Source organism: Bos indicus x Bos taurus, chromosome 15 (genome assembly GCF_003369695.1).
Source record: "Bos indicus x Bos taurus breed Angus x Brahman F1 hybrid chromosome 15, Bos_hybrid_MaternalHap_v2.0, whole genome shotgun sequence".
Taxonomy (NCBI): Eukaryota; Metazoa; Chordata; class Mammalia; order Artiodactyla; family Bovidae; genus Bos; species Bos indicus x Bos taurus.
This window is the reverse complement of record NC_040090.1, coordinates 55,762,260-55,789,212: the sequence shown is the minus strand read 5'-3', so window position 1 is coordinate 55,789,212 and position 26,953 is coordinate 55,762,260. Positions and strand designations below refer to the sequence as shown.

At 52.5% G+C, this 26,953-nt stretch overlaps 1 protein-coding gene across 2 annotated transcripts in view; it reads right to left on the bottom strand.

Annotated features, from left to right (window-relative positions):
* The window catches only part of LOC113905801 (FXYD domain-containing ion transport regulator 6), a 36,982-nt gene extending 14,669 nt beyond the window's left edge, over positions 1-22,313 (bottom strand). The window contains exon 1 of one of the 2 annotated variants that reach the window (XM_027563618.1): positions 21,919-22,313. The gene's annotated coding sequence lies outside the window, so the exon portion shown is untranslated. Of the gene's footprint in view, positions 1-9,965; positions 10,154-21,918 lie in introns of those variants that run through there. The other variant, XM_027563619.1, reaches the window with a different exon arrangement.
* Between the last annotated feature and the right edge of the window lie 4,640 nt (positions 22,314-26,953).

The window sequence follows — 26,953 nt, the reverse complement described above, 5'->3', positions numbered from 1 at the left end:
ACAAAGATTTAATTTATATTTTTGGTTGTGCCACATGGCTTGTGGGATCTGAGTTCCCCAACCAGGGATCGAATGTAGGCTCCTGGCAATGAAAGCACTGAGGACCAACCACTAGCATGCACGCGCAGCTGCTTCGGTCGTGTCCGACTTCTTGTGACCCTATGGACTGCAGCCCACCAGGCTCCTCTGTCCATGGCATTCTCCAGACAAGAATAGTGGAGTGGGTTGTCATGCCCTCCGCCAGGGGATCTTCCCAACCCAGGGATCAACCCCTTGTCTCCTGCACTGCAGGCGGATTCTTTACCTATCGAGCCATCTGGGAAGCCCCACTAACCACTAGACATCCAGGGAATTCCCTTAACAATGAGTTTAAATGTCTACGGCTAACCCAGGGATCAAACCCTGGTCTCCGGCATTGCAGGCAGATTCTTTATCAGCTGAGCCACAAGGGAAGCCCAAGAATACTGGAGTGGGTAGCCTATCCCTTCTCCAGGGGATCTTCCCGACCCAGGAATCAAACTGGGGTCTCCTGCATTGCAGGCACATTCTTGACCAACTGAGCTATCAGGGAAGCCAAAATGTATAATAGTTATAAGGTAAAATATTCTTCTTGAAAAATACAAATCACCCTCTACCTGATACATATGCTATTATTGTACAAAATTTCAGTTCTGTTCTTAGTTCTATGAAATAGGTATTAGCGTTTGTATTTCTTGGAAAGAAACACTTTATAGATTCACCTGTGTGTACAGTGGCCAGCCTTTAAGAGAGCCCCCAGTACCTCCTGGCATCCACACCTCTGTGCAGTCTCCTTTCACAGTGCACCAGGGCTAGTATGCTGCTGCTGCCGTGGCTAAGTCGCTTCAGTCATGTCTGACTCTGTGTGACCCCATAGACGGCAGCCCACCAGGCTCCCCCATCCCTGGGATTCTCCAGGCAAGAACACTGGAGTGGGTTGCCATTTCCTGCTCCAATGCATGCAAGTGAAAAGTGAAAGTGAAGTCACTCAGTTGTGTCCGACTCTTCGTGACCCCATGGACTGCAGCCTACCAGGCTCCTCTGTCCATGGGATTTTTCAGGCAAGAGTCTGGAGTGGGGTGCCATTGCCTTTTCCAAGGGCTAGTATGGGTGACCAGTAAAAACATGGCAGAATTGATATGTTACTTCCAGTATCAGATTATAAGCACCACAGCTTTCTTTTCTTGCTTTCTCTCTCAAGGATTGCTTGCTCTAGGGAAAGTTACCTGCCATGTTAAAGGATGCTCAGGCTTCCTTATGGAGAGGCCCACATGGCAAAGAACCGAGGAGCTCGGTTCAAAAGCCCACTAGGAAGTAAGGCTGCCATGAACCATTAAGCGGGCTTGATCATCCAACCTTCACCGACTGTCACCCTGGCTGCCAGTTTGACTGCAAGCTCATCAAAGGCCCAGAGCATAACCACTCAGCTCCTCTCCTCCCTGACTGCTGACCCTCAGAAACTGTGCAAGATAATAAACATTTGTTGTTTTAAGCTACTGTTATGTTGCAACAGAAAACTCATGCTGTGTATCTACTAACCCATTTGTTTATGATTCCTTTTGAATCTCAGGCATCCAGCAAGCCATTTTTCTTGATTTCTGGAGAACATCTTAGGATTTTCTTTAATGAAGATCTATTAGCTGTAAACTCAGTTTTTCTTTATCGTTCACCCTTCTGGGGGCAGATCTCACATTCCCCAGTAATTCCAACCTTCTAGTATTCAAGCCTTTGTCTAATTCCCTCCCCTAAACAGGGGAAGCAGCTGGGACTGCTTCTAGCCAGCAGAGGGGTTATGAGGCAAGCAAGGCCCCTCCAGGGAGGAGGAAGGACACAGGTCAAGGGTCCCAGGCCACTAGTCACCACTACACGTCTCCACAGCTCCACCTAATTACCTCTACAGATGCTTAGGTTCAAGTAAATCCCCACCCCCGACACACACATACGCACTGAATTCCTAAACAGAGGTATACAATTCCAGGTTCTGCAAGGGATAAACAGGCAAGCAAGATGGGGGCAGTGTGTGAAAGCAGAGCACTCAAGATATTTCAGCAAATGTGAAGAGAGCTTCACGAGAGGCAGAGACTACACTCAAGGAGTAGCCCGCATGGCAGGGCAGAGAAGAGGGAGCAGGGAATACAGCAGGGCACCTGGGCTGCCTCCATGGAGAAGCTGACATTCCAGCTGAACCCTAAAAGCAGGATGGGATTCTGAGGGACAGCGGTAAGAAAGGAGAAAAGGAAAGGCATTCTGGCAGAGGAAACAGCATGAGCAAAGGCTGTGAGAAGGGAAAACGGGGATCACAAACAGTATTCAATTTCAAGTTCAGTTCAAGTTGCACCTCAAGGCACTTCATTCAATAGTGGCCACCTGAAGTGGCTTCCTCAGAAGGCTTCTGAATGAGGGCAGGTAGATGTGAGGGCCTTCATCCATCTGTGATGTCTGCATAGCGCAGGAGGGGCCGTGACAGCCATCTGCCAAGTATTTGCCATTTTGAGAATAAGATACCTTCCAAAACAGTGAATAATCGAGTTGTGTAAAGCATGAGAGTGTGGGTGGTGAGAATTCTGATAAGAGAGCTGGAGTCAGCCTCTAGAGGATCTCGCACGCCAGGCTAAAGAGTAAAGACCTGTCTTTGTATTCTAAAGAAAACATTTCTGATCAAGTTACAGTGAGCTGAAAGAAATACTGTTACAGATCTGGAAAGAGACCAACTCTCCTCCTTCAAGCTGCTGCCCAGGCCAGGACTACGCCAGCCACACCTCAACATAAGCTTCCTTGGGGGGCCTCTTGGCCCCCACACCCATTTTAAAAAATCTCGCTGGTTCCTCTGGCACTGTCCCTGAGTCGAGTGGCCAAGGACGCAGACAGAGCCTCTGAAGGGAAACAGAATGTCTTTCTCTCATGGCTGCACTGAGGACCTCTATCTCTTTCTCCTCTCCCTCCCACACAACTGCCCCTCACATTCCTTTCTCCCAGAAAGGAGGCGAGGCTGGCCGAGGAGTGGGGGAGGTTGAGAGGTGGTAGGCGTGGTAAACCCCATTTCCAGGCCACAGAGGCTAAGTAGTAGATTGAAGGGTGGGCGGGAATTTTTGGAAGACGGAAAAGCAAGGCAGAGTTGGGTGGAGCTGGGAGAGGGGGTTCAGGAACATCACATTAGCCACCTGCACATGTGAGATCATGGACCCCCCTGCCTGGGAGAGCCTGTGAACCTGGCCCCCTGGGATGGGGCTCCGGCAAAGTCCTAACTTTTGGACAGGGATGGGGTACGGTCCTTCCCATCTGGAAAACAGAACCAGCCACCTTGTGCTTCCTCTGAAGCATCTTCAGAGAAACAATTCAGAATCCACTCATTTTCCTGCTCTGTTCCATGCTCTCATTTATCTCGACACTGATAAACAGCTGACACTTTGGGTGGCAACAGCCTGTCCATGTTAATTTCCCTCCCTGATCTCTCTGCCGTCTGCACAGTTGCTTTTCTGCATGTGCAGGAGACAGCAATCAGAAGAGTTTCTCTGGTGATTATCTTTCCATACTGAGTCACATAATTTCACATAATTGCCGGGTAAAAGCTGCTCAGAAAGAGAAGCCACGAGCTGATGATATAGCATCACGCTATATTATTTTTGATTCCACGAAGCAGTGAGGTAGATCAGAATACCCAGTTCTATTGTGAAAATAACTCAGAAACAACCTCCCTTTAAAAGGCACAAGCTCCAAATTACAGGGAAACATCCTCATCTCATCCTCATCTCTGTCTCATTCAGCCCCCAAGGCCTCGCTTCCCTTCCCTGGCATCCCACCTGCTTGCCTTCCTTAGGGTTCAGCCCATCAAAAATGTGCCCAGAGGGATCACCAAGGCCTGGGTCCTGGCAGGATCCCCAAAGAAAGATAAGGCCCCCTCCCTAGAAAGGACATACCAGAAGGGGACCTTTATGGGGTCACAGAATGCCTGGAAAAGTGAAAGTGTTGGTCGTTCAGTCGAGTCCGACTCTTTGTGACCCTATGGACTGTAGCCCACCAGGCTCCTCTGTCCCTCGGATTTTCCAGAATACTGGAGTGGGTTGCCATTTTCTTCTCCAGGGAAGCTTCCTGACCCAGGGATCGAACCTGGGTCTCCTGCATTGCAGGCGGATTCTTAACCATCTGAGCCACCAGGGAACCCCTAATACCTGGGCCTTATTGTTTAGGCTAACTGGTTACCCTAGACTGTTATTGCATGCCAAGGAACAAGATTTAGCCTATGATGTATCCAAATCTTTGGAACAAAGAAGCCTGTTAAAAGATTTTGCTGTGTATAAATAGGACATAAGCATGATGTGAGGTATACCAGATGGACTTAGAAGCACTGAATGCCAGTGAGTTAAAATGATTGAGATGAAAGTTCTTTATTTGAGGAGTCTGAAGTGCCAACAGAGAAGTGATGTAGCCAATGCATCTACCCAGAACTCACACCGCCAGCTCCTGCCTGGGGCTCTGATATGCTGGGACTGGACGCTGGGCAGGCCAGGACTGGAGGAGGGGAGTACCATGAGGGAAACAAGCAGGCTGGGCAATGCCTGAGGGTGCTCCGGTAGCCTGGCTGGAGCCAGGAAAGAAGCCAAGGCACCTACAGGAATGCAGTGACCAAGGCAGTGAGGAGCGGGGAGAGAAGCACTGACAGACCCTGGTGATCCAGATTATCTTTAGGGATTTCTTTGGCGGTCCAGTGGTTAGGACTCTGCACTTCCACTGCAGAGGGCACGGGTTCAATTCCTGCTTGGGGAACTATGATCCCACATGCTGTGTGGCTTGTCCAAAAAGATAAAGACTGCCTTTGGTTGGTCAGATGTCAAGGGGGCTGTGCTGGCTTCTGGGAAGGTGACTGATAGAACCATGTCCGCAAAGGGTCTTCAGAAGGCTTGGAGGCCAACACCTCACTCTCTCAACAGGAGGCAAAGAGATGATCAGAAGAGTCCTTTCTGATTATTCTGGCTGTACTGTGTGGGTGAGTTGGTAAAGAATCTGCCTGCAATGCAGGAGACCCGGGTTCAATCCCTGAGTCAGGAAGATCCCCTGATGAACCCACTCCAGTATTCTTGCCTGGGAAAATCCCATGGACAGAGGAGCCTGGCGGGCTATGGTGGATGGGGACACAAAGACTTGGACGTGACTGAGCAACACACACACGCTTATCACTGTAGCATAGATCTGAATGGTCCAAGGCCGGGCTAAGGGCTAAAACCAGAGACTAAAAATTATCACAGACAAATTGGTCTGATTTATGGGGAAAGAGGTGGATGCTTTACATTCCCAAGACATTAGAAAGTCTTACTGTTTGGGAGGAAAATATTACAGAAGGCAAGAAGTCTGATGTCTTTGGAGTCAGGGGCCTGGCTCCAGCAGTCCTTTCAAGCCTCCTTAGCATGTTTCTATGAAAGGGTCATGCATGCCCTCCATGAATGGCAGCTTTGGCCCTCAATCATACGTGCTCAGGAATGAGGCTTGGGTGTATGGTCAGTATAATCTGGTGGGTGAGGCCCAACTCCCGGTCCAGCTTTGAGGTGCGCTGTGCTTTTACGAGAATGTGGGCGACATAATGCCTCTAGGGCACACAGGCTGGAATGTTGTCTTTGATCTTCTCTGGCACCCCTTCTGCTCCCCTGGTCTTCCCACTCTCCATCCCCGCAGGGGCAGCCAGGCGTCCTCTGCACTCAAGCAAACCACTTCCAGTCACATGCAGCTGCCCTTCTCTCTAAACTGCTCATCACCTTTTGCTTCCCAACTTAGATGCTTTGATTCAAAGCTCTCTTGGGATTTTATGTACAGGAGAAAAAGAAAGCAAACAAAGGGCCAGTCATCACCTACACGGCTGCTCTGTCTGGAATTGTTCCCGCGGGTATTTTGGGGTCCTTCCTGACTGAGCCCAGCACTCCGCTCCACCTTCTCTGTACCAAGCTGCTTTCAGGATGGGGAGGGTCTGTCCCTCACTTCATGTCCATGTGACAAGTGGCCTGGAACGGAAGCAGGGACCACACCGTGGCCTCAAACGCCTACAGTGTGCCCTATACTCTTGGACCTTGAAGCTCCCAGAGATCAGTTATCACCAAGTTTCATCATCTGTTTTTGTAAAATGCAAGGTGATTCTTCTCTATCTTTGGCCCCTTTTGGAAGGTTCAAGGGGGCTTCTCTAGTGGCTCAGTGGTAAAAGAAGATCCCCTGGAGAAGGAAGGGGCAACCTACTCCAGTATTCTTGCCTGGGAAATCCCATGGACAGAGGACCTCCATGGGGTCACAAAAGAGTCCAGACGTGACTTAGCAACTAAACAGCAACAGAAGGCTCAAAACTCCCGTTCCTCATATAGCTGCAAGATACAGCTGCAGCTTCCTTGACTGGAGAAGCCTCCATACAATGCTTCCCCCAGGCCAATCCGCGTGAGGCAAAACCCTGGAGCCACTGGCATGAACCTCAGGGACGCTGATGGCTGGAGCTCCCACAGGTACACAAGCCCGCCCCACTCACACTGCACACTTCTGGGAGCAGAAGCCTGGACCGCAGTGTGAAAGCAGATGTGGAACCAAGACAGGTGAGTCTTCTGGGTGAGTCATCCAGCTGTGAGCCTGGCTGTAGGAATAAGTAAGGCGCTGGTGACTGGCAGTTTGGGAGTCAATGGGACAGAGCCCTATGGGGAGCACTGGAATCATTCTATGGACTCTATAGAAGAAAAGGAGAATGCTGGGATGGGAAGCCCATAGTTACAGCCCAGTTTGGGGTCAGGATTGGATATAAGAAATGATAATAATAATCGTGATAAACAGAATATTGGTCAGGTACTATTCTTACTACTTTAAATATTCATTCTCACTGAATCTTAAAAATAGCCTGGAAAATTTATGTTTCCATCAGACCCATTTTAAAGGGAAAGAAACTGAGGCAGAGAAAGAATGGTCCGTTGGTGGATGAGAGCTGGATTCCATACTTCCGCCCAGCTCAGTCTGCCTCCCTGCTGAGGGAAGAAGGGTAAACTTCCTGCTGTGAGCCCTGGACTCCAGCGCCCCCAGCCCCACACCCCAGGGGAGGGTTCACGCCCACTCAGGGACAAAGGCCACAACGGGTCACCTGGACTGCTGCTCCCAGAGGGCTCACGCCCCTGGCAGCTGCCACTCTAGTCCTTGCTGCTGTCCCAATCCAGTGGGCTTAGGCTGCAAGGCTCAGGCCCAGAGAGAATCAGATGAACTCTGCAAAGAGGGGGCTCCCGCCTCTGGGTAAACATTTACCAACCAAGTCCTAACATCGCTGGCCTCATACACACCCCTGACAGAAAGACACAGTGGAATTCAGTGTCTGCCAGCTCACACCCAAGAGAGAATTTCTATTCCCTTGTGGATAGAGTTGTTCACTGGAGAGGGTGTTTTTTTTGGTAATAGAGTATGGAATTTGTGCAGCTGTTTAGGTCAGAGTTGACAGCATAGCATGGAGGGATCTGGAGGATCAGCCAACCCCGCTGCCCACTTTCCAAGGCTATTATAAAAGTCAAGTGAGGTAATATACGTGAAGGTCCTTTGTAAACTGTAAAGCTCTGTGATAACAATACCTAACAGCTATTAGGCATTCATGGCATGCCAAGTGCTGTTCTAAGTGGTTTATATGTACTAACTCATTCAATCCTTATGGTAGTTCTAGGAAATGGCTCCATTTATGATTATCCTCATTATACGAAGGAGAAACTAAGACCAGAAAGAATAAGCAACTTGTCTAAAGTCCTAGAGCCAGAAGGTAGCAGAGCCTGGATTTAAACCCAATCAATCTGGCTCCTGCTCTGAATCTCTCCACCATCCTGCCTCTCTGCTACTCAGTGGCTTTGGGGTCTCGAACAAGTCACTCTACCTCTTGGAGTCTTTGCTTCTGAAACTGTAAAACAGGAAATCTCAGGAGCTGTGAGGATTAGATGAACTAGCCTCTGTGCATAAGCAGTTATCATTCGCCTACATCCGTCCCTTTGGCATCTCCTTTTGGAGAGTAAGCAGCTCCTCCCCAACTCCAACCTTGAAGGTCTACTGGAGGCTGCCAATCGCACCCACTCCCTTGTTGCTATAAGGACTGGGTTTGAAACTTCAGTGTCCCTCAGGGGTTGTCACATAGTCTGGAAACAATAGAGGAGGGTTCATAGCAGCCAAGGTGTGAGATGTGGGGGTGGGGGAATCCGGTGCAGAGAAGTCAGGCAGCAACTCACCAGGGAAGAGCTGGCAGGAGAGAGAAGCAGGGAGAAGAGATGGGGAGAGGTCCCGGCCAGGTGTGCTCTGGCCGGTCCCACAGGCTCCCTGCCTTGTCTCAACCAGATGCAATGGTTTGGATCATTTGCAATGAAGGGATACCATGTCACAGCAGGAAGTCTCTGCCTGGTGAATAGCAAGTGTTTTTAAAGTATCAACTGCTGATACTATTAATATCATCATTCCCCCACCTCCTTCCTCAGCTTCCGCCTTGATTTTCTAGCTTCTCTTGGGAAATGGGGAAGAGAAACAGAGAACAGAGCTGGGGAAAAGGCCCCAGTGGCCTCCTTTCACTTCCCTCCACCCCTGGAAGTCTCCAGCGTCCCCACAACAGGGGCGGGGACAGGCCTCGGTCCACAGCAGAAGCAGGCAGACCCCCGCTTAACAGAATCAAAAGGCCTCCGGGGGCCACTGCCCTCTTCTTCCTCCAGAAAAACAGGCTGCATTACCCAGGGCCGCCGACAGGTGGCGTGAGGAGCACAGATCTGCCTGGGGCAGCTGAGGCGGGTGACGTAGCCTCCCAGTCCCAAGTGCGGGAGCCTCCCCCACCCAGAGACCCAGAAACGAGACAGAGGACATGAGACAGAAAAGGAAAGAAATCCCAGAGAAGAGAAGCTGACCAGGGGAGGGGGCCCAAAGAGAAGTGCAAGAGAGGCAGGCAAAGCGAAAAGGAAGAGGCTCCAGGACAGAATGGAGGCTGCCCAAGGAGAGGAGCAACAGAAGGTAAGACGGTGGGATGGCATCCCCAGCTCAATGGACACGAACTTGAGCAAACTCCGGGAGATAGTGAAGGACAGGGAAGCCTGGCGTGCTACAGTCCATGGGGTCACGGAGTCAGACACGACTTAGCGACTGAACAACAAAGAAACAGCGCTCCTTATAGAGACTGAACAAGGGATGGACAAGGTGGCAAAGCAAGGAGAGGTTGGAGACTGCTGAGAAATCTACTTTGGAGAAACATCACACAAGGCTCCGCACTGTCTTCCTCCCCATGAGCCCCCAGCTGGGCCTCCATCCTTGGCTCCCCCGGAGCCTTCACCACGCCCTGCCTGTCCCAGTCACACCAGTGCTCCAAAGAGCAGGGGAAGGAAAATGTGCCCAGGTGGGGTGTGGAGAGAAGGGTCAGCAGGCAGCTGCAGCTCCTGGGAGAAGCCAGTTCACATCCCGCTCTGGCTGCAGGGCGGCTGCCCAACAGGAGACACAGGGCCTCTGCTGTCCCAGCAGCCTGCTGGGCCGAGGCCAGGGGCCTGAGGCTTAGCCCTGGTGGACCTCAGGTGCCACAGCCCACGGTCAGCACGCCTAGTCTTCTTCCTAACCCAGAGGCCTCCCAGAAGCCACTGCCTCCCACAAGGGGCCCCTTCAGGGTGTCTCCCTAGGAGGCCTGGGGCCTGAGACTCCCGGGGTTGGGTGGGTGCCAGGCAGACCTCTGCAAGACTGGGATGCTGTGCCCAGGACACCCTGGTCCTCCTGCCTTCTGGGTTTAAGGGAGATTGGAGTAAGGTCTATCGGACCAGAGACTCCTGTCCTTCAGCCTCAGACCCTCGAGTGTACCTGTGGCAGTTGTAAGACAAAGGGGGACCAACTGTGTTGTGTGTGATCCACCCACCCTCCTCCCTGCCCATGATGGCTGAAGGGGATGATCACAGTGATGGTGGTGATGCCCCTAACATCAAACATCTGTAAGACGCCTGACTTACCAGACAACTTCACAAGCTTCAGCTCAAAGGAACATCACAGCTGCAGGAGATGTTGGATATCAGGGCCCTTTTACAGATTCGAGAAGGTGAGGCTCAGAGTTACGTTACTTGTCCAAGGCCCTGCAGCTAACAATGGCACAGCTGGCATCGGCCCCTAATTCTGTGGATGCCGCGTCCTAGGCTTTTTCCACTCTTCCTCGCTGCCTCCCTGGCAGGTGCAGCAATGCATGGACGCTAAGGGAAATAAAAATGCTGACCTTGACTTGAGACCAAGCAGGGCTCATTGGATGGAAGTGGTCTGACCCAGCCCAGGGGAGAAAAAAGAGGACAAGAGAATAACCCAGATAAAATTCAACAGCTTTAACGTTGACACCGATGATGTCATTTTCTTCCCCTTTCACAGTTTCCTGCCCGGCTCTGTTCTGTCCACTATGACTGATGTGAAGGCTGGGACCCCAGAGCCCCTTAGGAGGCAGGAGGGCTGGCTCATCCATCAGCCATCACTGGATCCCCAGCTGTTCACAGGTCTTCCTGTCACTCACTCTCAGCTGAGCTTCACACCAGAACGGGCTGCCTTCTCTCCCTCCCAAGCCTCCCCACAGTACCTGCTGGGCACCCTGCTGCTCTCTGCCCAGCAGAACATCTGCATCTATGCAGGAAGCAAGACAGGATCCCAGACGGGTTGTAGGAGGTCCTGGCCATTGGAGCCAGGCTCACAGGGCATGCCAACAGAACTACCAGCCCAGCAACTGACAGCCTTTCAGAGCAGGTTGCCAAGCTGCAGACCCCCCTCCCATTTTTTTCTGGTCTGGCTCAAAATTAGATTAAGGTGTAGAACTGAAATAAAGACAGTCCCTACTCAAAAATATATCCACACCCGCAACGTTCTCCCAAGAAGAGAGTTCTTAATTCCACCAAACGTTTTGTTTGAAAGGTAAATACTTCAATCCTAACAGTTATTTACATCTCAGCCCAAGTTATTGAATTAGGTTGATTTCCAAACAGCTGAGATCTGCCTGCATTTAGGTGGAGAAATTGGTGGAGAAAAGAAGATTAATTTTGGAATGAGGAGTAATTTTGGAAAGAATGGTAACGTTATTCTTCCAGAAACCAAATTAACAACAGGTACTGATGGCCTCCTGTTGCCAAGGACCTCAGTCATCACTGGGGGAGCTGCAGCAACAGAGTCCCTGCCTCGTCGAGCTTACAGTCTCACTGAGGTCACAGGGTTTGCTCCCCGCCTCCAGAACACCACGTCCTATCTGTGGCAAAGTCCTAGCCATGCTCACTCCTGCAGGACCTCTGTAAGTTTCTCTTCCACTGCTCGCTGTAGTTTAGACCCTCACCACTGCTCCCCTGGGCTGTTGTGGTACCCTGCATAATACAGTAGTGCCCGCGTGATCAGTCGCTTCAGTCATGTCCGACTCTGCGACCCCATGGACTATAGCCCGCCAGGATCCTCTGTCCATGGGATTCTCCAGGCAAGAATACTGGAGTGGGTTGCCATGCCCTCCTCCAAGGGATCTTCCTGACCCAGGTTTCGAACACACGTCTCTTAGGTCTCCGCTGGCAGGAGGATTCTTTACCACTAGCGCCACCTGGGAAGCCTAACACTGTAGTAGCTGCACCTATCTTTCACCCTCTCCCTATAATCTGTCTTGGACATTAATTGGACTGTATGATTTAATACACCGAATGTGTATGCTGATCACTTCTCTACCAAACTCCAGTATATTCATGGTGTTTCCATACCCTAATTACTTTTTAAAAAAATCAAAACTTTTTAGCCTGGCATATAAATACCTCTATCTCTTTTCTACCCTTCTAGTATTTCCTCCCAGTACTTTCAGCTAAGATGATCTACTCCCATCCCCCACCACATTGTATCGAGCTCCAAGCCACTGAGTATCTCTTCCCTCCACTGAGCACGGCCTTCCTTTCCCTGTGTAGTCCAGTTCTCAATCCTGCATCTTAGGATCACATGTAGAGCTTTTGCATAATAATAATAATCATAATGGGGATCAACTGCTGCTGCTGCTAAGTCACTTCAGTGGTGTCCAACTCTGTGCGACCCCAGAGACGGCAGCCCACCAGGCTCCCCCGTCCCTGGGATTCTCCAGGCAAGAACACTGGAGTGCGTTGCCATTTCCTTCTCCAATGCATGAAAGTGAAAGTGAAGTCACTCAGTCATGTCCAACTCCTAGCGACCCCATGGACTGCAGCCTACCAGGCTCCTCCATCCATGGGATTTACCAGGCAAGAGTACTGGAGTGGGTTGCCATTGCCTTCTCCAGGGAATCAACTAAGTCCCACCAAATTCTAAACTCTGGGGGTGTGACCAAGGCATCAGTCATTTTTAGAATCCCTCACTCATTCTAGGGCTTCCCCAGTGGCTCAGTGGTAAAGAATCCACCTGCAATGCAGGAGACTTGGGTTTGGTCCCTGCATCGGGACGATCCCCCATAGGAGGGCATGTCTCCCCACTCCAGTATTCTTGCCTGGAGAATCCCATGGACTGAGGAGCCTGGTAGGCAACAGTCCATAGGGTCACAAGGAGTCGGACATGACTGAAGCGACTGAGCACACAACACACACACTCATTCTAACATGCAGCCAAGGCTGAGAAACGCTGTCTTTGTCCAACTGCCACTCCAGCCCATGGACTGAATTGTAGGCTTCTTCCTCCAGACTCAAAGAGCACCTGTGATCTGTCATTAGCACTGACTTACCACACAACACATTCTGGTTTACGCTCTCTTTTTAACAAGGTTCTCCTGGCTGGAAGCTCTCTGTTACCCCATGACTTGTAAGAGCTGGGGTGGTGCAGACAGCCACCGAGTGCTGGTTGACAGACTGATGTTTGTCTTGAGGAGGGGAAAGAGCACAGCTCCCATCACCAGGCTTTGGAACTGTGCAGAAGTGGAGGTGCTGAAAGGGACTGGAAGCCTAGCCCTCCCTGTCAGTATCAGCAGGGATAAATCATGCTGATGGTATACACCCTTGATTTGGTGTGATGAAACTTACACTTTACCTCTGTGATCTCCCTCCACCAAACCCGTAAGCCAAAAAAAGCATCAGATAAATTCCCATTGAAGGGTATATCTACATCTGACCAGTCCTCCTCAAAACTCTCAAGGTCATCAAAAACAAGACAAGTCTAAGAAAATGTTACAGCCAAGAAGAGCCTGAGCAGACATAACAACTAAATGGAATGTGGCTATCTGGAAGAGATTGTGGAATAGAAAAAGGACATTAGGGGAAAACTAAAGAAACCTGAATAAAGATGGTCTTTAGCTAATAACAATATATCAACATTATTTCATCAATTGTAACAAATATACCACACTAAGGTAAGACAGTAATCAGAAAAATGTGCAGGCGGCTTGTGTTGGAACTCTCTGTACTAGCTGTTCAGTTTTTCTATAAATCTAAATTTTTTCTTTAAAAAGTCTATTAAAAACAATTTAATAAATTTTTAATTCCGTTAAAAAAAAACAAACAGCTCCCCAACCCCCATCAAGCCCAGGTCTGGTCACCTTCCTGGCAAGCAGCGTGGAGCCCTATGCCCTGCTGGTGGTGCCCGATGCTTCTGTAATAGGGGCTGGGCTTCTATGGTTCAGAACCACAAAGCCAAAAGCCCAGCAACGGCTTTTAAAGCTGCCTTTTAAAACAACTGCTTTGGGTCCAACTAGAGGTCACGGATGGATCTGTGGGCTCCAGAGGAAAATGCAACATCTTCCCTTGATTTGCATGTTAAATGCTCATCAAACAAGCATTAAACATCAAGTATTCCGTTTAATAGCCTAACTACAAAATTCCAGAGAAGGGCTGAAGAGCATAGAGAAGTCAAAGCCTGGGACTGAGGAGAGAGCAGAGAGTGGTAATATTCTAATAGGCTGAGGGGCCCACGGTGGCTGTAGTCACTTTACTGAATTCCTGCACTACCCTGAGGCAGATGGACAGCTGACAAGCAGGGCAGGGGTCTCTGGCCCAAATCGCCGCAGCTGACACCCACCAGTGTGGCCCCTTCCTCCCAGCCCCTCAGGCCTGACAGGGTCTCCTTGAGAAGCCCCAACTCTAGGTCTGCCCCACCATCCTTCCGTCATGGAGGAGGGCACCCCCCAACAGCTGGGAGGCTGCAGGTTGGGCCTACTGGCCCCCATGGTGCAGAGCTCTTCCCAGTCCTCAAGCCCAGGCCCAATCCAGCCCAGTTGCGCAGGGGGAGTGGGAGGGACAGAATCCCTTTATCAAGCACAGAGAGCTGTTTGAACAAGGAGGCACCTTTATCTTTAATGTGGAATTACTTCTGAGGAAAAGGAAAAGAGCCAACCACGAAAAGAAATAAAGCCCTCTCTTAGAAGCGACACACTGGACTCACAAACCACAGCCTCAGGCCTGGTTTCTAAAAAGACTCCCTTGGAAAGACCCCAAGCTGGCCCACCAGCAGGGTCGTGAGGCCTTGCTGCTACCCCCAGCCCCCCGTCACCACCAGATATGACAGTCTTGGCAGCGCCAGGCCAGCCGTCACCCCGTGGCTTCCTCTGACAGCCCCCAGAGGCAGGAACACGGGGCAGCATTGTGCGGCTGACCCTGCCACAGGCCCAGGACACAAGCTGTGTGGAGTGAGTCAGGGAGCAGGACTCACTGCTGCCTGCCAGCCCAGGGGCCCACGCCCCTGCCCCTGAGGGGACCTCAGTCCAGTTCCAGGGAGTCAGGATGGTGGGCCGAGGTGCACAGAAGCCCCAGGCCAGGGCCCTGACAAGCCGGGCGGGCATGAGCGAGTGAGTCAGGCCAGCCATGGAATCACATCCCCACGCCTGCTGACAAAGGACCATTCAAGAAAGGCCAGACAAACAGTCCCAGCAGCAGAAACAGAAACTCAGAGCAGCTGCCAGGCCAAGAGGCCCAGGAGCCAGGCCCATGAGACCTGCTCACAGGCAGACCGCAGGATGAGGCCGCTTGACTGGCTCCTTCCACTCTCTCTGCCCAACAGCCCACTGCCTTGAGAGCACAGCTCTGGGTGGGCAGTTGAGCCCACAGGGCACTTTGTCTGTGCTCACACTGACTTGCCTGGTGGTGGAAATGACATGGGATGATCCCTGACCTATGGGCCCGTATACTTGGAAACCTGCCGAACCTGGTCACTTGCCTGCATGGAGGTTTACCTGACCTTGTTTGTCTCAGCTTCAGGAAAGTACTGTCTCCTCCTTCCTGTTACATGCCTCATTGCCCCAATCCCCACAGAGCCAAGGCCCACGCTTCTGTCCAGGTCCCGTCCATCAGACTATGAGCACTGTAGCTCTGTAGAAGGGAGGCACCTTCTAGGCATTCTCTGAATCTCCAACACTTTGCAGAGTGGCTGCTCAGTTAATGCCAATGACTGAAGGATCAGACGTTCAGCACCATTATCCTTTTAAGTCAAATCCAACCTAAGCTCAAAACAACTCAAGGATCTGTGTGGAATTTTAAAGGAATTTTTAAAATTTTTCAGTGCTCCTTTCCCCTCATTTCCTCCCGCCCACTCTCCAGGTCTCCATCAAATCCCAGTCACCAAAACACTATGATGAATCAGCTTCCCTCCACTGCCTTCAGTCCTTAAGCACTTCCCAGACCTCCTGAGCTGTGCTCAGTCACTCAGTTGTGTCCAGCTCTTTACGGGCCCATGGACAGTAGCCAGCCAGGCTCCTCTGCACATGGAATTTTCCAGGCAAGAATACTGGAGTGGGTTGCCATAGCCTCCTCCAGGAGATCTTCCCAACCCAGGGATCGAACCCACATCTCTTGAATTGGTAAGAGGATTCTTCACCACTAGCGCCACCTGGGAAGCCCCCCCAGACCTCCAATGAGGTCAAACTCCTAGTTTTCAAACTCTACCAAAGGAACAGGACAAACTGAGATGACCCATGGGCAAAAAGGAATGTACACTTTAGGTGTGTGTGGTGTGCACCTGGGGGGGCGAGTGATAGGCAGGAGACAGCCTGGAGGGGCAAGTGGGATTTCAACATGCCCTGGTGCATGAGGACTTTTTCCCACATATGTTCAATTCACAGATGCTCACTGGGCTTGCTCCATGTCTGACACCATGCTCCCGCCACCCCCCCTACCCCCATCTGGGGAAAAAACGGACTTTGCCTTTGAAGAAGCAGGAGAGGGTGTGGGGAGCAGGCATGGACATAAGTAGCTAAGTGCTGGCCCAGTGGGAGTAGCCTTTAAGGGAAGAAGCAACAGAGCATTTCAGGGGTACCAGGAAGAGGAAAGTTTGTCTGTTTACTAAGAAATGTGCAGACTCTGCAATTGCATGGACTGTAGCTTACCAGGCTCCTCCGTCCATGGAATTTTCCAGGCAAGAGTAGGAGTGGGTTGCCATTTCCTTCTCTGCTGCTGCTGCTGCTGCTGCTAAGTCGCTTCAGTCTCGTCCGACTCTTCCAGACCCCACAGACGGCAGCCCACCAGGCTCCGCCGTCCCTGGGATTCTCCAGGCAAGAACACTGGAGTGGGTTGCCATTTCCTTCTCCAATGCATGCAAGTGAAAAGTGAAAGTGAAGTCGCTCAGTCGTGTCCGACTCTTAGCGACCCCATGGACTGCAGCCCACCAGGCTCCTCCATCCATGGGATTTTCCAGGCAAGAGTACTGGAGTGGGGTGCCATTGCCTTCTCTGATAAGAAATAGGAAAAGCTATCTTAAAGAATGAGCACTGGAGAGGGGCCTCAAAGAACACTGTAACGATAATGAGTGCTAAGTCGCTTCAGTTGTGTCCAACCCTCTGAGACCCTATGGACTACTGTAGCCCCACCAGGCTCCTCTGTCCATTGGGTTCTCCAGGCAAGAATACTGGAGTGGGTAGCCATTCCCTTCTCCAGGGGATCTTCCTGACCCAGGCATCGAACCCTCGTCTCTTATGTCTCCTACACTGGCAGATGGGTTCTTTACCACTAGCGCCACCTGAGAAGTCCTAAAAAATTGAAAGAAATTCTAATAACAATAACAATGTGTTAGTACTATTATTATTATAGCAATTAATATCCAGCAAGTGTGTTCTATATGCTAGGCACAAAGAAGCACTTGACGTAACTTAGCCCTGCTCAATTCTCATGCCCATTTGACAGATAAGGAAACTAAGGCTTAGAAGAGTTAAGCAAGCTAGGAAGCGTCAGCAGCCAGATTAGACCCCAAGTCTGTGCATCTCCAAAGGCGACCATCCCCTGCTCTGCAGGCCGAAGTAAGGGTTCATTCCTGCTAGGGCCTGAGCAGAGGCAGAGGGTAGGAAGTCCAAGGCTCGGGATGATCACATGGAGAAGGTGCCTGGTGCGATAGCTGCGGCCAGGACCCAGAGAGCTTCGAGGGCCAGAGCCAGGCACCTGTCCCCAGTAACAGGCACGGAGAGGTTGGAATACTGGCCCACAGATCAGTGGTAATAAAAGCAAGAGGGCTGAGAAAGTGGAAGGAGAGAGAGCCCATCACCATGGTCTGGGTGAGAGACTGCAGCTGGGCGAGGTGAGAGGGTGCAGGGAACCTGTGAGCTCACGCCTGTGTGTCAGGTATGGATATTATGTATGAGTGAGAAGGGGAGAGAGAGTGCAAGTGTGAGCCACACATGAGCGAGTGCGGGGGCCCTGCTTGTTGAAGATGGAGGTTGGGGGGGTCCTTCTGGGTGGGAGGTGGGGTAAGGTCAGCCGGGGAGAAACGGAGGAACCGGGCAGGAGCGCTCAGAGAAATGAAACCATCATCTCAGAGGGCTCTAGGTCCTGGAAAGCCCACAGAGCCTGGCATAGGGAAGGGACTCACTTAACAACTGGTAAAGGGATGTACGTATGACGTTAAGACCTTGCTTCTGGCCCCCTCCCGAGGACTGGCTTTGCCCTCCAGCCATGTGAGGGTCACTGTCATTCTAAATAGATCCTCCCTCATCCCTGGCCCCAAACCAGAGCTTCTGAGCTGAGCAGCCACATTCCCACGGCCCCAGCCTGGTCCCCTGGGCCCCAGCGCCCCTCCTGAGCCTCCCGCTCCCCCGTGCGTCTTTGTAACAAGTGTGTTCCTGTGTGGGCTCCAGGCTGACTTCATACTTTCCCAGGTCAGAGTCTCCCCTCCCACTTCCCATTCCAGGGCAGAGAAGATGCTGCCAAATTGGATCCAAGGTTTTGTTTCGGCCAGAGATATTCTGCTTCTCATCAGAGACAGACAGCCCTGACCAGCGCCTCCTGTCACGCTCTCCAGTTGCCCCAAGGCTCTCTGTCCGAGGATTCATAGACTCAAAATCAATCTGGCTCATCCCTCCAGAGACCACATCTCCCAAGACTCCACCAGGCCCCGGGTGTTATCCTAGCAAAACAGACCAAGTGGACATGGTGTCCAGGAGGGTCAGGGGCTGCAGCCTGGGAGATAAGAACTTGGTCTCGGATTCTTGAGCATCTCCTGTCTTCACAGGTTGAAAAGGGAGCCTTCTCAGGGGTGACTAAAGACCACCCCCCTCCCTGCTCCACTCAGCTACAACCCTGTGTTATAAAATTATAAGCACAGTTTGGCACCTGGAGAGAAAAGGGATCTTTTTCAAGACTGTACAGGCTACAAAAACTGGGAGGAAAACAAATGCCTTAGAAATCATGAAATCTGACCCATCTACAGGCAGATGAGGAAACAGAGGCCTAAAATCATGGAGGCTTTTGGGTTCGATCTGTGATCAGGGAACTGAGATCTAGCATGCTGCGTGGTGTGGCCAAAAACTAAAAAAGATAAAATCGTGGAGGCTTTCAGTTGCTGGAGATCAGTCTAAGCCATTCCTGACTACCACCAGAAACCCAGTTTGAAGGGCTATCTGGGATATGAATGCAATGCCCCCTGGAGCACAGCCAGGACTACACCTCGGTCTGCACCCCCAGGCTCTCCTCCTTTATGATGCAGGCAGGGCCAGGGCCTCTCGTGACTGGTCTGCCTCCTCAGGTGCTCAGGCAGAAGCTGGTGAGTGATTTGTTAGACAATGAGTCCTGGGGGCTGCCTGACACAGTCTGCCATCCAGATGGCTGCCAGCGAGGCCCAACGGGGCCAGGGGCCAGGCTCTGACTTACAGGATCCAATGCTCTGGCTTCCCTATGGCTGCGGGGAGTTTCCAGGGTCTAGGGAACTGCCTCTGCTCCCTCCTCTCCTGGCCACATTCTCCAAGAAAACAGAATGAAGCAGGCTCCCCATCCACTAGGGCACCCACACTTTGAAGGGACATGGTAGTCCCCAGAGGATTGGTGGCAACAAAGAAAAAAAGGCAAGTGAAGCAAGTGATGTGCGACAGGAAGTGTATGTGTGTGGGGGGCGGTGGGGGGGGGTCACAAATCCTGGCTGAAGAGTCAGAGGCCTCAGCCACAGTGGAGTGTGTGACCTCCAAGCCTCAGTTTTCCCATTTGCATGATGTCCCGACTGGATGTCCCCCTTCTGGCTCTGAGAAATCTAGGATTCTGAGGTCAGGGACTCTGTCTTCCTCGTGATCCTGGCAATGAACACACAGTAGGTACTTAAAGCAATTCACTGAATAGTTGAATGAAGTGGGGCCCAAGTCAGTCCAAAGTTCACGAGGTGGCCAGAAAGGAGACCCTGGCCTCCAGAGCCTATCACCAGACCCAGAGAGAAGCTACAGGTCTTGGGCAAGCTCTAGCCATCCAGGAGCCCTTGGCAAACTGCCTTCCTGTCCCAAGACACACAGATGTGCTTGGAGGAGCCAAGAAGAAAGCAGGAAAGTGTCCCTGGGGGATAGAGGGCAGCCTGGACACTCCTTCCCCGCCCATCATCACCCTAAATACACCCTAAATACACCCTAAATACTTTCTAAATACACCTGGCTTCTCTCTTGCTGGCTCCTCCTCCTCCCAATCCTCAAGGCTTTGTCTTCTCTCCCTGCCCTCCCCTGCTCTCCTAACACAGTCACACCTTTCCTCCTTCCTTTGCGGAGGTTCAGAGCCTCAGCAGGTCTTGGAGCTGCCTGATCCTGTGTTAGGCAGGAAGGCTCAGGGGCAGAACTGAGATTCCTAAGAGGGGCCAGGAGCCTCAGGCTTTCTTAGGGTAAAGGCAGGTAGGAAGCAGTGGGGAGAGATTTACATTCTGGTCCATGCCCAGCCTCTTGCATCTAGCACCCAGGAGAGGGGCTCCCCTCTGAGGGAGTCTGGAAGGGCATCTCCCCCCATCTTCTGCAGAGTTCTCAGGGAGATGCTTCCTCCTAGCCTTTCTCAGCCTTCCCCTACACGCTCCTCCAAGGAGCTGGATGAGGCAGAAATCGCGCTCTCTTCCAGCTGGAGACCTGTTCAGAAGTATTCGTGTGTGTGTGTGTGTGTGTGTGTGTGTGTGTGTGTGAGAGAGAGAGAGAGAGAGAGAGAGAGAGAGAGAGAGAGAGAGAAGGGAAGCAATGGTATATGTTATTGCTGGTCTGTGTGAAAGCGCACACAGTTCAATGACGGGTGTATGTGTAGCCTTGTGGGTTGTGTGTGGTGGTTTGGTACATGCATGGTGTATTTAGTGTGTACATGGTGTACATGTGATATAATATATGTGTGTGCTGTGTGTTTATGCAGTGTGTGTGGCAAGCAGGTGTGTGTCTGAGTATGTGGGTGGTGTGGTGAGCGTGCATGTTTGGGGTGTGTTTGTGATGTGTACTGTGTGTTGGGGGAGCTGGAGTGGCTAGGGGCGACATCAGTGTGAGGTGGGAGCTAGCATTTCAGGGTCTCCTACCCAGAGAAGTCAGGGGTAATCAGTATCTAGGCAACCATGTTGGGGGGAGGGGAGGGGATATGGAGGTGAGGAATGGGCAGAAAAGGAGGGAGGCTGAGAATTGAAAAGGGGTTTCCATGGCAACTACTGGGCAGGTCACGTGGAAAAGGCCAAAGCAGAAACAGATATAGACATCAGCACATACACACGATGAGGGCCCTGGGACCCCAGAGTGGGGGCCCTTCCACGGAAGACATGGGCTGCCCACTGATCCATCTCCAAACCTGGAAATCTGGGCCTAGGCAGAGCGCACGATGCCAAGAAGACAAAGGAAGTGGAGAAAGAGGCCACATTGGCGGGGAGAAGCCCTGGAAGCCACAACCCCTGAGGCTGGATGTGGGCAGCGGGGGCCTGGCCAGGCCCATTCTCCAGCATGCCTGCTCCCTGCTCCCACCCTCGGGTGCTTCCTCTACCAGCCACCACTTGTAAGAGCCCAGAAGCAAGTGCCAGGAGCCCCTTCCAACTAGGCAAGGAAGCCCAAGAGACACAATGGGGAAGGCTGTGCCAAGGCCAGCCCTGTTGGGGAAAGAGGGCAGGGTACCAGGAAAGGAGGGGATGGGGCCGGGGGACCAGGCCCACCCCAACCCCCACCCCGCTGGAAGAAGCCAGGACGGGTTAGACAAGAGGAGAGGAACACTAATGCACTCTCATGAACCATGCCCTGGAACGCCAGCCCTTTTTTTTACCTGCCCCTCCTCCCGGTGCCCACTGCCCAGCCCCAGCTCCCCCGTCCTCCAAGCGCCAAATCAGCAAGTCCCATTTTGCATGGCTCATGTGTGCACACTCATAGCCAGCCACCTCCCCTCGTCTTCACAACCGCACACTCAAGTGTCCACAGCTTCCAAGTAACAAAGGGAAAACTACACCGCCCTGGTAAGAGGAGAGCAGCCCTTTCCCCCTCTCGCAAAACCACAGCCCCAAGCTCCAGGTAGCAGCAAACGCCTTGTCCGAACAGCTTCACCCCACCGCCACGGCCTGTCTCCCCCGTCGGCGGCCCCTCTTCTCTTCCGACGCCCACATCCTCTTTGGGTTTCCATCTCCTACCGGGTCTCCGCTGCCCTAGCTGCGTGCCTGGCGAGAACCGCTCACACCCACCGAAACAAACCTACCCTGGCAGCATCCTGGCGCCGCGCGATCGGTCCCCACCCCAGCCCCTCTCCCTCCTCGTTAGAGGAACCCAACTTCGCCACCTCTGCAGCCGCTTACCTGCGCGGCGTGTCCCCTCCGAGACAATCCCAGGAGGATGAGTGGAGTCCGGAGGAGCCTGGGAGTGGCGAGGCTGGGGGAGGGCAGTGGGCGAGGCTTTCGCTGTTTTTCCCGCCTCCCCTGCTGGGAAGGGTGGGGGCGGGCTGGAGCGCCGCGTCCCGCAGGGGTGGGGAGTGGTGGGCGGGGGCTCGGCCGGGGCTGGGCTCCGGGGACCGCGGTGTCACCGTCTGCCGGCCTCCGGGTAGCGTCGTCGCGCGGACCCCCTTCTCCTCGCCCGGCGCTGCCCGCCCCTCGAGCGCGCCGCCGCTGCTCCTGGGTGCGGGCGGGATTCAAGGGGCAGGCCGCTTGGAGAAGCAACAGGAGACCGCCGCCGCGGAGACCGGCCAGGGCGCTCGCATCCGCCGCCAGCTGTTGCTTTTTGGTTTTCCTCGGCTGAGGGTGGGGAGGGAGCAAGACAAACACGATGACAGAGCTAGTGTCTCTCCGAAATAGTAAACTCGGCGCGGGGGGGTGGGGGGGGAGCGGGGAGGAGGGCGGGGAGGGGTCGGAAAAATACGAGAAAATAACCCAGCACCAGACACTGCAACCCACGTTAACTGGGAGGCTTGGCAATTAAGGGGAATGCGCACCTAAAGCATGAATGGCTGTGTCGTAGGCGCGCGCGCCCGTTCTGGCTGGAGTTGTCATTTTCAGCGAGAGCCCGGTGGGCTGCTGGAGGCGGGGGCTCGCCGGAACCACAGCTTTGCCTCCCAAATCCTCCTCATGGGGGGCCCTCGTCCTGCCCCCGCAGGGTCACAGTACTGCCCCCCTCCCAGTCCACTTCTCAGGTCCAAATTCGAGAACGACAAACCTTAATGAGATTTAACTCCTAGCTCAGCAACTCCGCCCGTGATGCCCCCTAGAGCCCAGCACTGAAGGGCGCTCTGGAGCCTCAGTTTCTTTCCTCGTGAAATGGCGGTGAGAACACTGACCCCCGGAGCTGAGCCCGGGAGCAGAGTGGGCGCTCAGCGAGCAGGCAGCTGCTCTGAGGAGCAGGGCCTGTAGGAAGGGCTCCAGGCCAGGCGCTGGCAGAAACCACGGATACTGCAAGGGCTGGCCACTCGGTTGGTAGCCAGGAAGCCACGCTGCAGGCCATGAAGCTGCCCAGAAGAGCCTGGAGGGGGACTGGGCAGGATGGAGCCGGGAATTCCTGGGAGAAGCTGTCCAAGCCTGAGAGGGGCCACAGGGACTTCCTCACAGACCCTGTACCCTGGAACCATGGGTACTGCCAGCCTTACCTCAACACTCCCAGCCCTGGCCCTCAGTTTTCTCATTTGTGACGTGAAAGAGAGAGACTCGATAATCCAGAACCGCCTTCCAGATGGACCCTCTGACTAAATTATCTTGAGAAATGGTCCAATCTCAAAGCCCCAAGGCAGGAAATAAACATGGGTTCCAGAAGGCTTTGCCCAGATGTGGAAACCATGAGTGGCTGCTGAGAAAGAGTGGGGAACGCTTGAGAGGACAAGACACCTCCATGAGCACCGGACCTTGGACAGAGTGGATGCTGTCACTCTGGCCCAGTCCCCAGAGTTCCTTGGGTGCCCATGAAAATCAAAGCTCTTTCATCAAAACCTGGCTCAGATCTCTTAGATCCGTGTGACTTTACATGGATTTGCAGGGGCAAACCTTTTCCTCTGCACATGAGCACTTGGTTCCAACTGCCCTCCTCCCTGTTCTTTTTGCTCTGCTCTGAGAGACGAAGCCACATCACTCACAAGGCCCGTGTCCTTCACACACGCGCTTGAGTGCTACCACCTGCCACCTCGCTGTGTTATTTTTCAGAGTTTCTCCTGGTGAGAACACTTCAGATCCCGGCTCTGCAAGTCTGTTTGGGAAAGCACGGGCCGGGGGAGCAGAACTCCAAAGCCATGCCACCTGTTAGTACCTGCCCTTTTCTTACCAGAGAATGCCATGGTGTTTGGCCAAATTACTCAGATACCTCAGGGCAGCAAAGAGCCACAGGGGAACAGTAAAAGCTGCATCACGTGTGGAAGGGCTGAAAATGGGCTTCTCCCCGGTCCATCCAGGGCCACAGCTGAGGGAGTTTGGGGTGACACAGCTATGCAGTCACACACAAGCTTGTTCTGGCAGGAGTCCTGGCTCCCTTTTAGGGGAGGAAGAAATGCATCTAGCCCCTAGGACACATGCGGACGCCAGTGAAAAAGGTCACCAGCTGCCTCATTCTTTCCACACATTTATGGTATGAGGAGCTACTGGGCACTGAGCCCCGGGCCAAGCTCCAGGCTGCACAGTGAAAGAAAAGTCATGGCCCCTTGGAGCCAATGGGGCTTCTCTGGTGGCTCAGCCAGTAAAGAATCTGCCTGCAATGTAGGAGCCCTGGGTTCGATTCTTGGGTCAGGGAGATCCCCCTGGAGAAGGCAATGGCTACCCACTCCAGTCTTCTCGCCTGGAGAATTCCATGGACAGAAGAGCCTGGCAGGCTACAATCCATGGGGTCACAAAAAGTCAGACACAACTGAGAGACTAATACACACTAGAATCAATGGGTGAGGTAGAGATTTATCAAATAATCCCATGGATAAATGTGTCATTAAAATGGTTTTGAGCCCTGAGGAGGTAGCATTTGAGAAGCAAGCTGAAGGGTCAGGAGGTGTTATGGAGAGGAGGTGAAGGAGCCAAGAATTGGAGTGACAGGAAGGGTTGGGAAATGATGATTCTGACATGGGAACAGAAGCCACATGTGCAAAGGCCCTGAGGCAGAAGGCGCATGCATGAAAGGAGCCACTGTGGCTCTGGAACAGAAGAGACAGGTTGGAGAAGGATGCAGACGCCAGTCCAGGCAGGCCTGGTGGTTCCTGGGTGAATTCAACTCTTATTCTCAGGAGAATGGGAAGCCTCTGAAGGGCCTTAAGAGAGCTGTTGCAAGCAAGAGTTGGGGAGTGGCAGACTCTGCAGCGTGGGGGATCCCACAGTCAAAGGTGAGGAACTGTCAGGAGAGCAGGGCTCATGTGAAGCTGGGAAATGGGCCTACACCCCAATGAAGGGAGCCTGCATCTCCAGAGGCCAGGGAGCGGGGGGGTCCTGGCCACAGCGACAGTAGGACGAGGAAGGACAGAAACTGTTTCTAAATCCTCCCCACCCCCACCCCTCCAGAATAAGAGCCACGCCAAGACCTAAGGTTTGGAAGGCTGGTGTAACTGTTTCAAGCTTACGGACTCATCTGTGCTTTAAAGCTGAGCAAAATACCTTGCAATAGTGCAGCTAAGACCCCATGTGGATAGCACTTGCCCCCAGTTGCCTTGTACTGCGGCAGACACAGACCTTCAGCATGTCAGCAACCCAGGTCACACGGCCATGGACAGGAGGCAGAGAGGGCCTGCGGGAAAATTAAAAGAGCAATACCAAAAGCCATCCTAGCAGGCCTCTTTGGGTGCTGCTTCATCCTGGGGTGCAGACTACAGGACCCAAGCAGACCCCGCCCACAAGTTGTTTACTCTGTGTCCGTTTGTACTCATTCTGCTTTGAAGGAATTCGAAGGCGTGCTATCCCAGACTTCAGCCAAATGCTAAGCCCCCAGACCCTAAGACAGAACTATTTCCTAACTCCTTGCTGAAAGAGTTCTGCTCACTTCAAAAGCACTCCTTGGTCATGCACCCTTCCTCCTTTCCTGATCTTCCCCCAACTCTTCAGCTTTTCCCTCAAGCAGCTGTGTTGGGCTGTTTGTCCTCTGCTCTGCATTGTTCCTGGACAGTCCAATCCACGATCATGATTTTGCCGCCCACCTGGGGCTGATGACCCACTCTCTCAGCCTGGTCCTTATTCCAGAAACCCAGAGGAGTTATCATCTCCAGGGGCTCAGCGGTTCTCACACTGGATCCATCATCTGACCCTACTTCCCCCCCACCCCCTGCCCCAGAGCTGACTCTCCTTCCCTGCTTTTCCTTGACTTTGGAAATGGCACTGCTCCAACACTGTTATTCATCTGGAAAAGTGTGCTCCATCCTAATGCCTCTCCCCCACTGCTTCTGTTCTAGATCAGGCTCCATGATGCCAGCCTCCCATTGGTGCCTCTGCCTCAGTCTCCCCACCCTTATGCTAACTCTTGTTTGGAAATTAGTTTCTACAACACTGATGTGATTCAAACCTTCCTAGACTCCAATTCTCTACAAGTTAAAATCCAGCTGCTTAAAATCCAGCATTCAGTCTTTACCACCCGACACCCACCTACCTTTTCAGCTTCATCTCCTGACCCATTCTCTGCCCTGCCTTCCCCATTTTATCACTCTGGTCACCTCAATCCTGGCAAATGCTGTTCCCCAGACCAACAGGGCCATTCACAATTATTCAAATACCCTGCCTGCTTGCCAGCCCCTAAACTTTTGTTCATATCATCTTCTCTGCTTAAGACATCCTGTCCCTCCCTTCTCTACTTACATGAATCGCATCTACCATGCAGAGTGAAATTCAAAAATCATCTTACTGAAATTAAAGCTGTCTTGTCTATGCTGCCATGAACTGCATTGTCTCTGCATCTGTGCGTGTACATACCATAATCTGAATTTTTCTGTGTTTAATTTCAGGTGTGCCACCTGCCAATAAGGAGACTCCAGTTTGATCCCTGGGTCAGGAAGATCCCCTGGAGGAGGACGTGGCAACCTACTCCAGTATTCTTGCTGGAAAATCTCATGGACAGAGGAGCCTGGCAGGCTATAGTCCATGGGGTCGCAAAGAGTCAGACACGACTGAACACACACACATGAGGCCCTAGTAGAATGGGAACTCCTTGAGATCAGCCAGCCATCTTACTCCATTTATACACCCCACTGTCTTGCATGGTGACCCACTTACAATAAATTTAAGTGAATTACAGCTCACAAGATCCTACAAGATCCTACCCTAGCCCACCTCTCCAGATGCATTTTGAACACTTTCTTCTGTGATCTCTCTCCCAGGCAACAACCTTTCAGCTTAATCAAAGGGTCTTCAGAACTGGTTCCCTGAGCACTGGTCCCCTGGGCCCAGACCACACCTG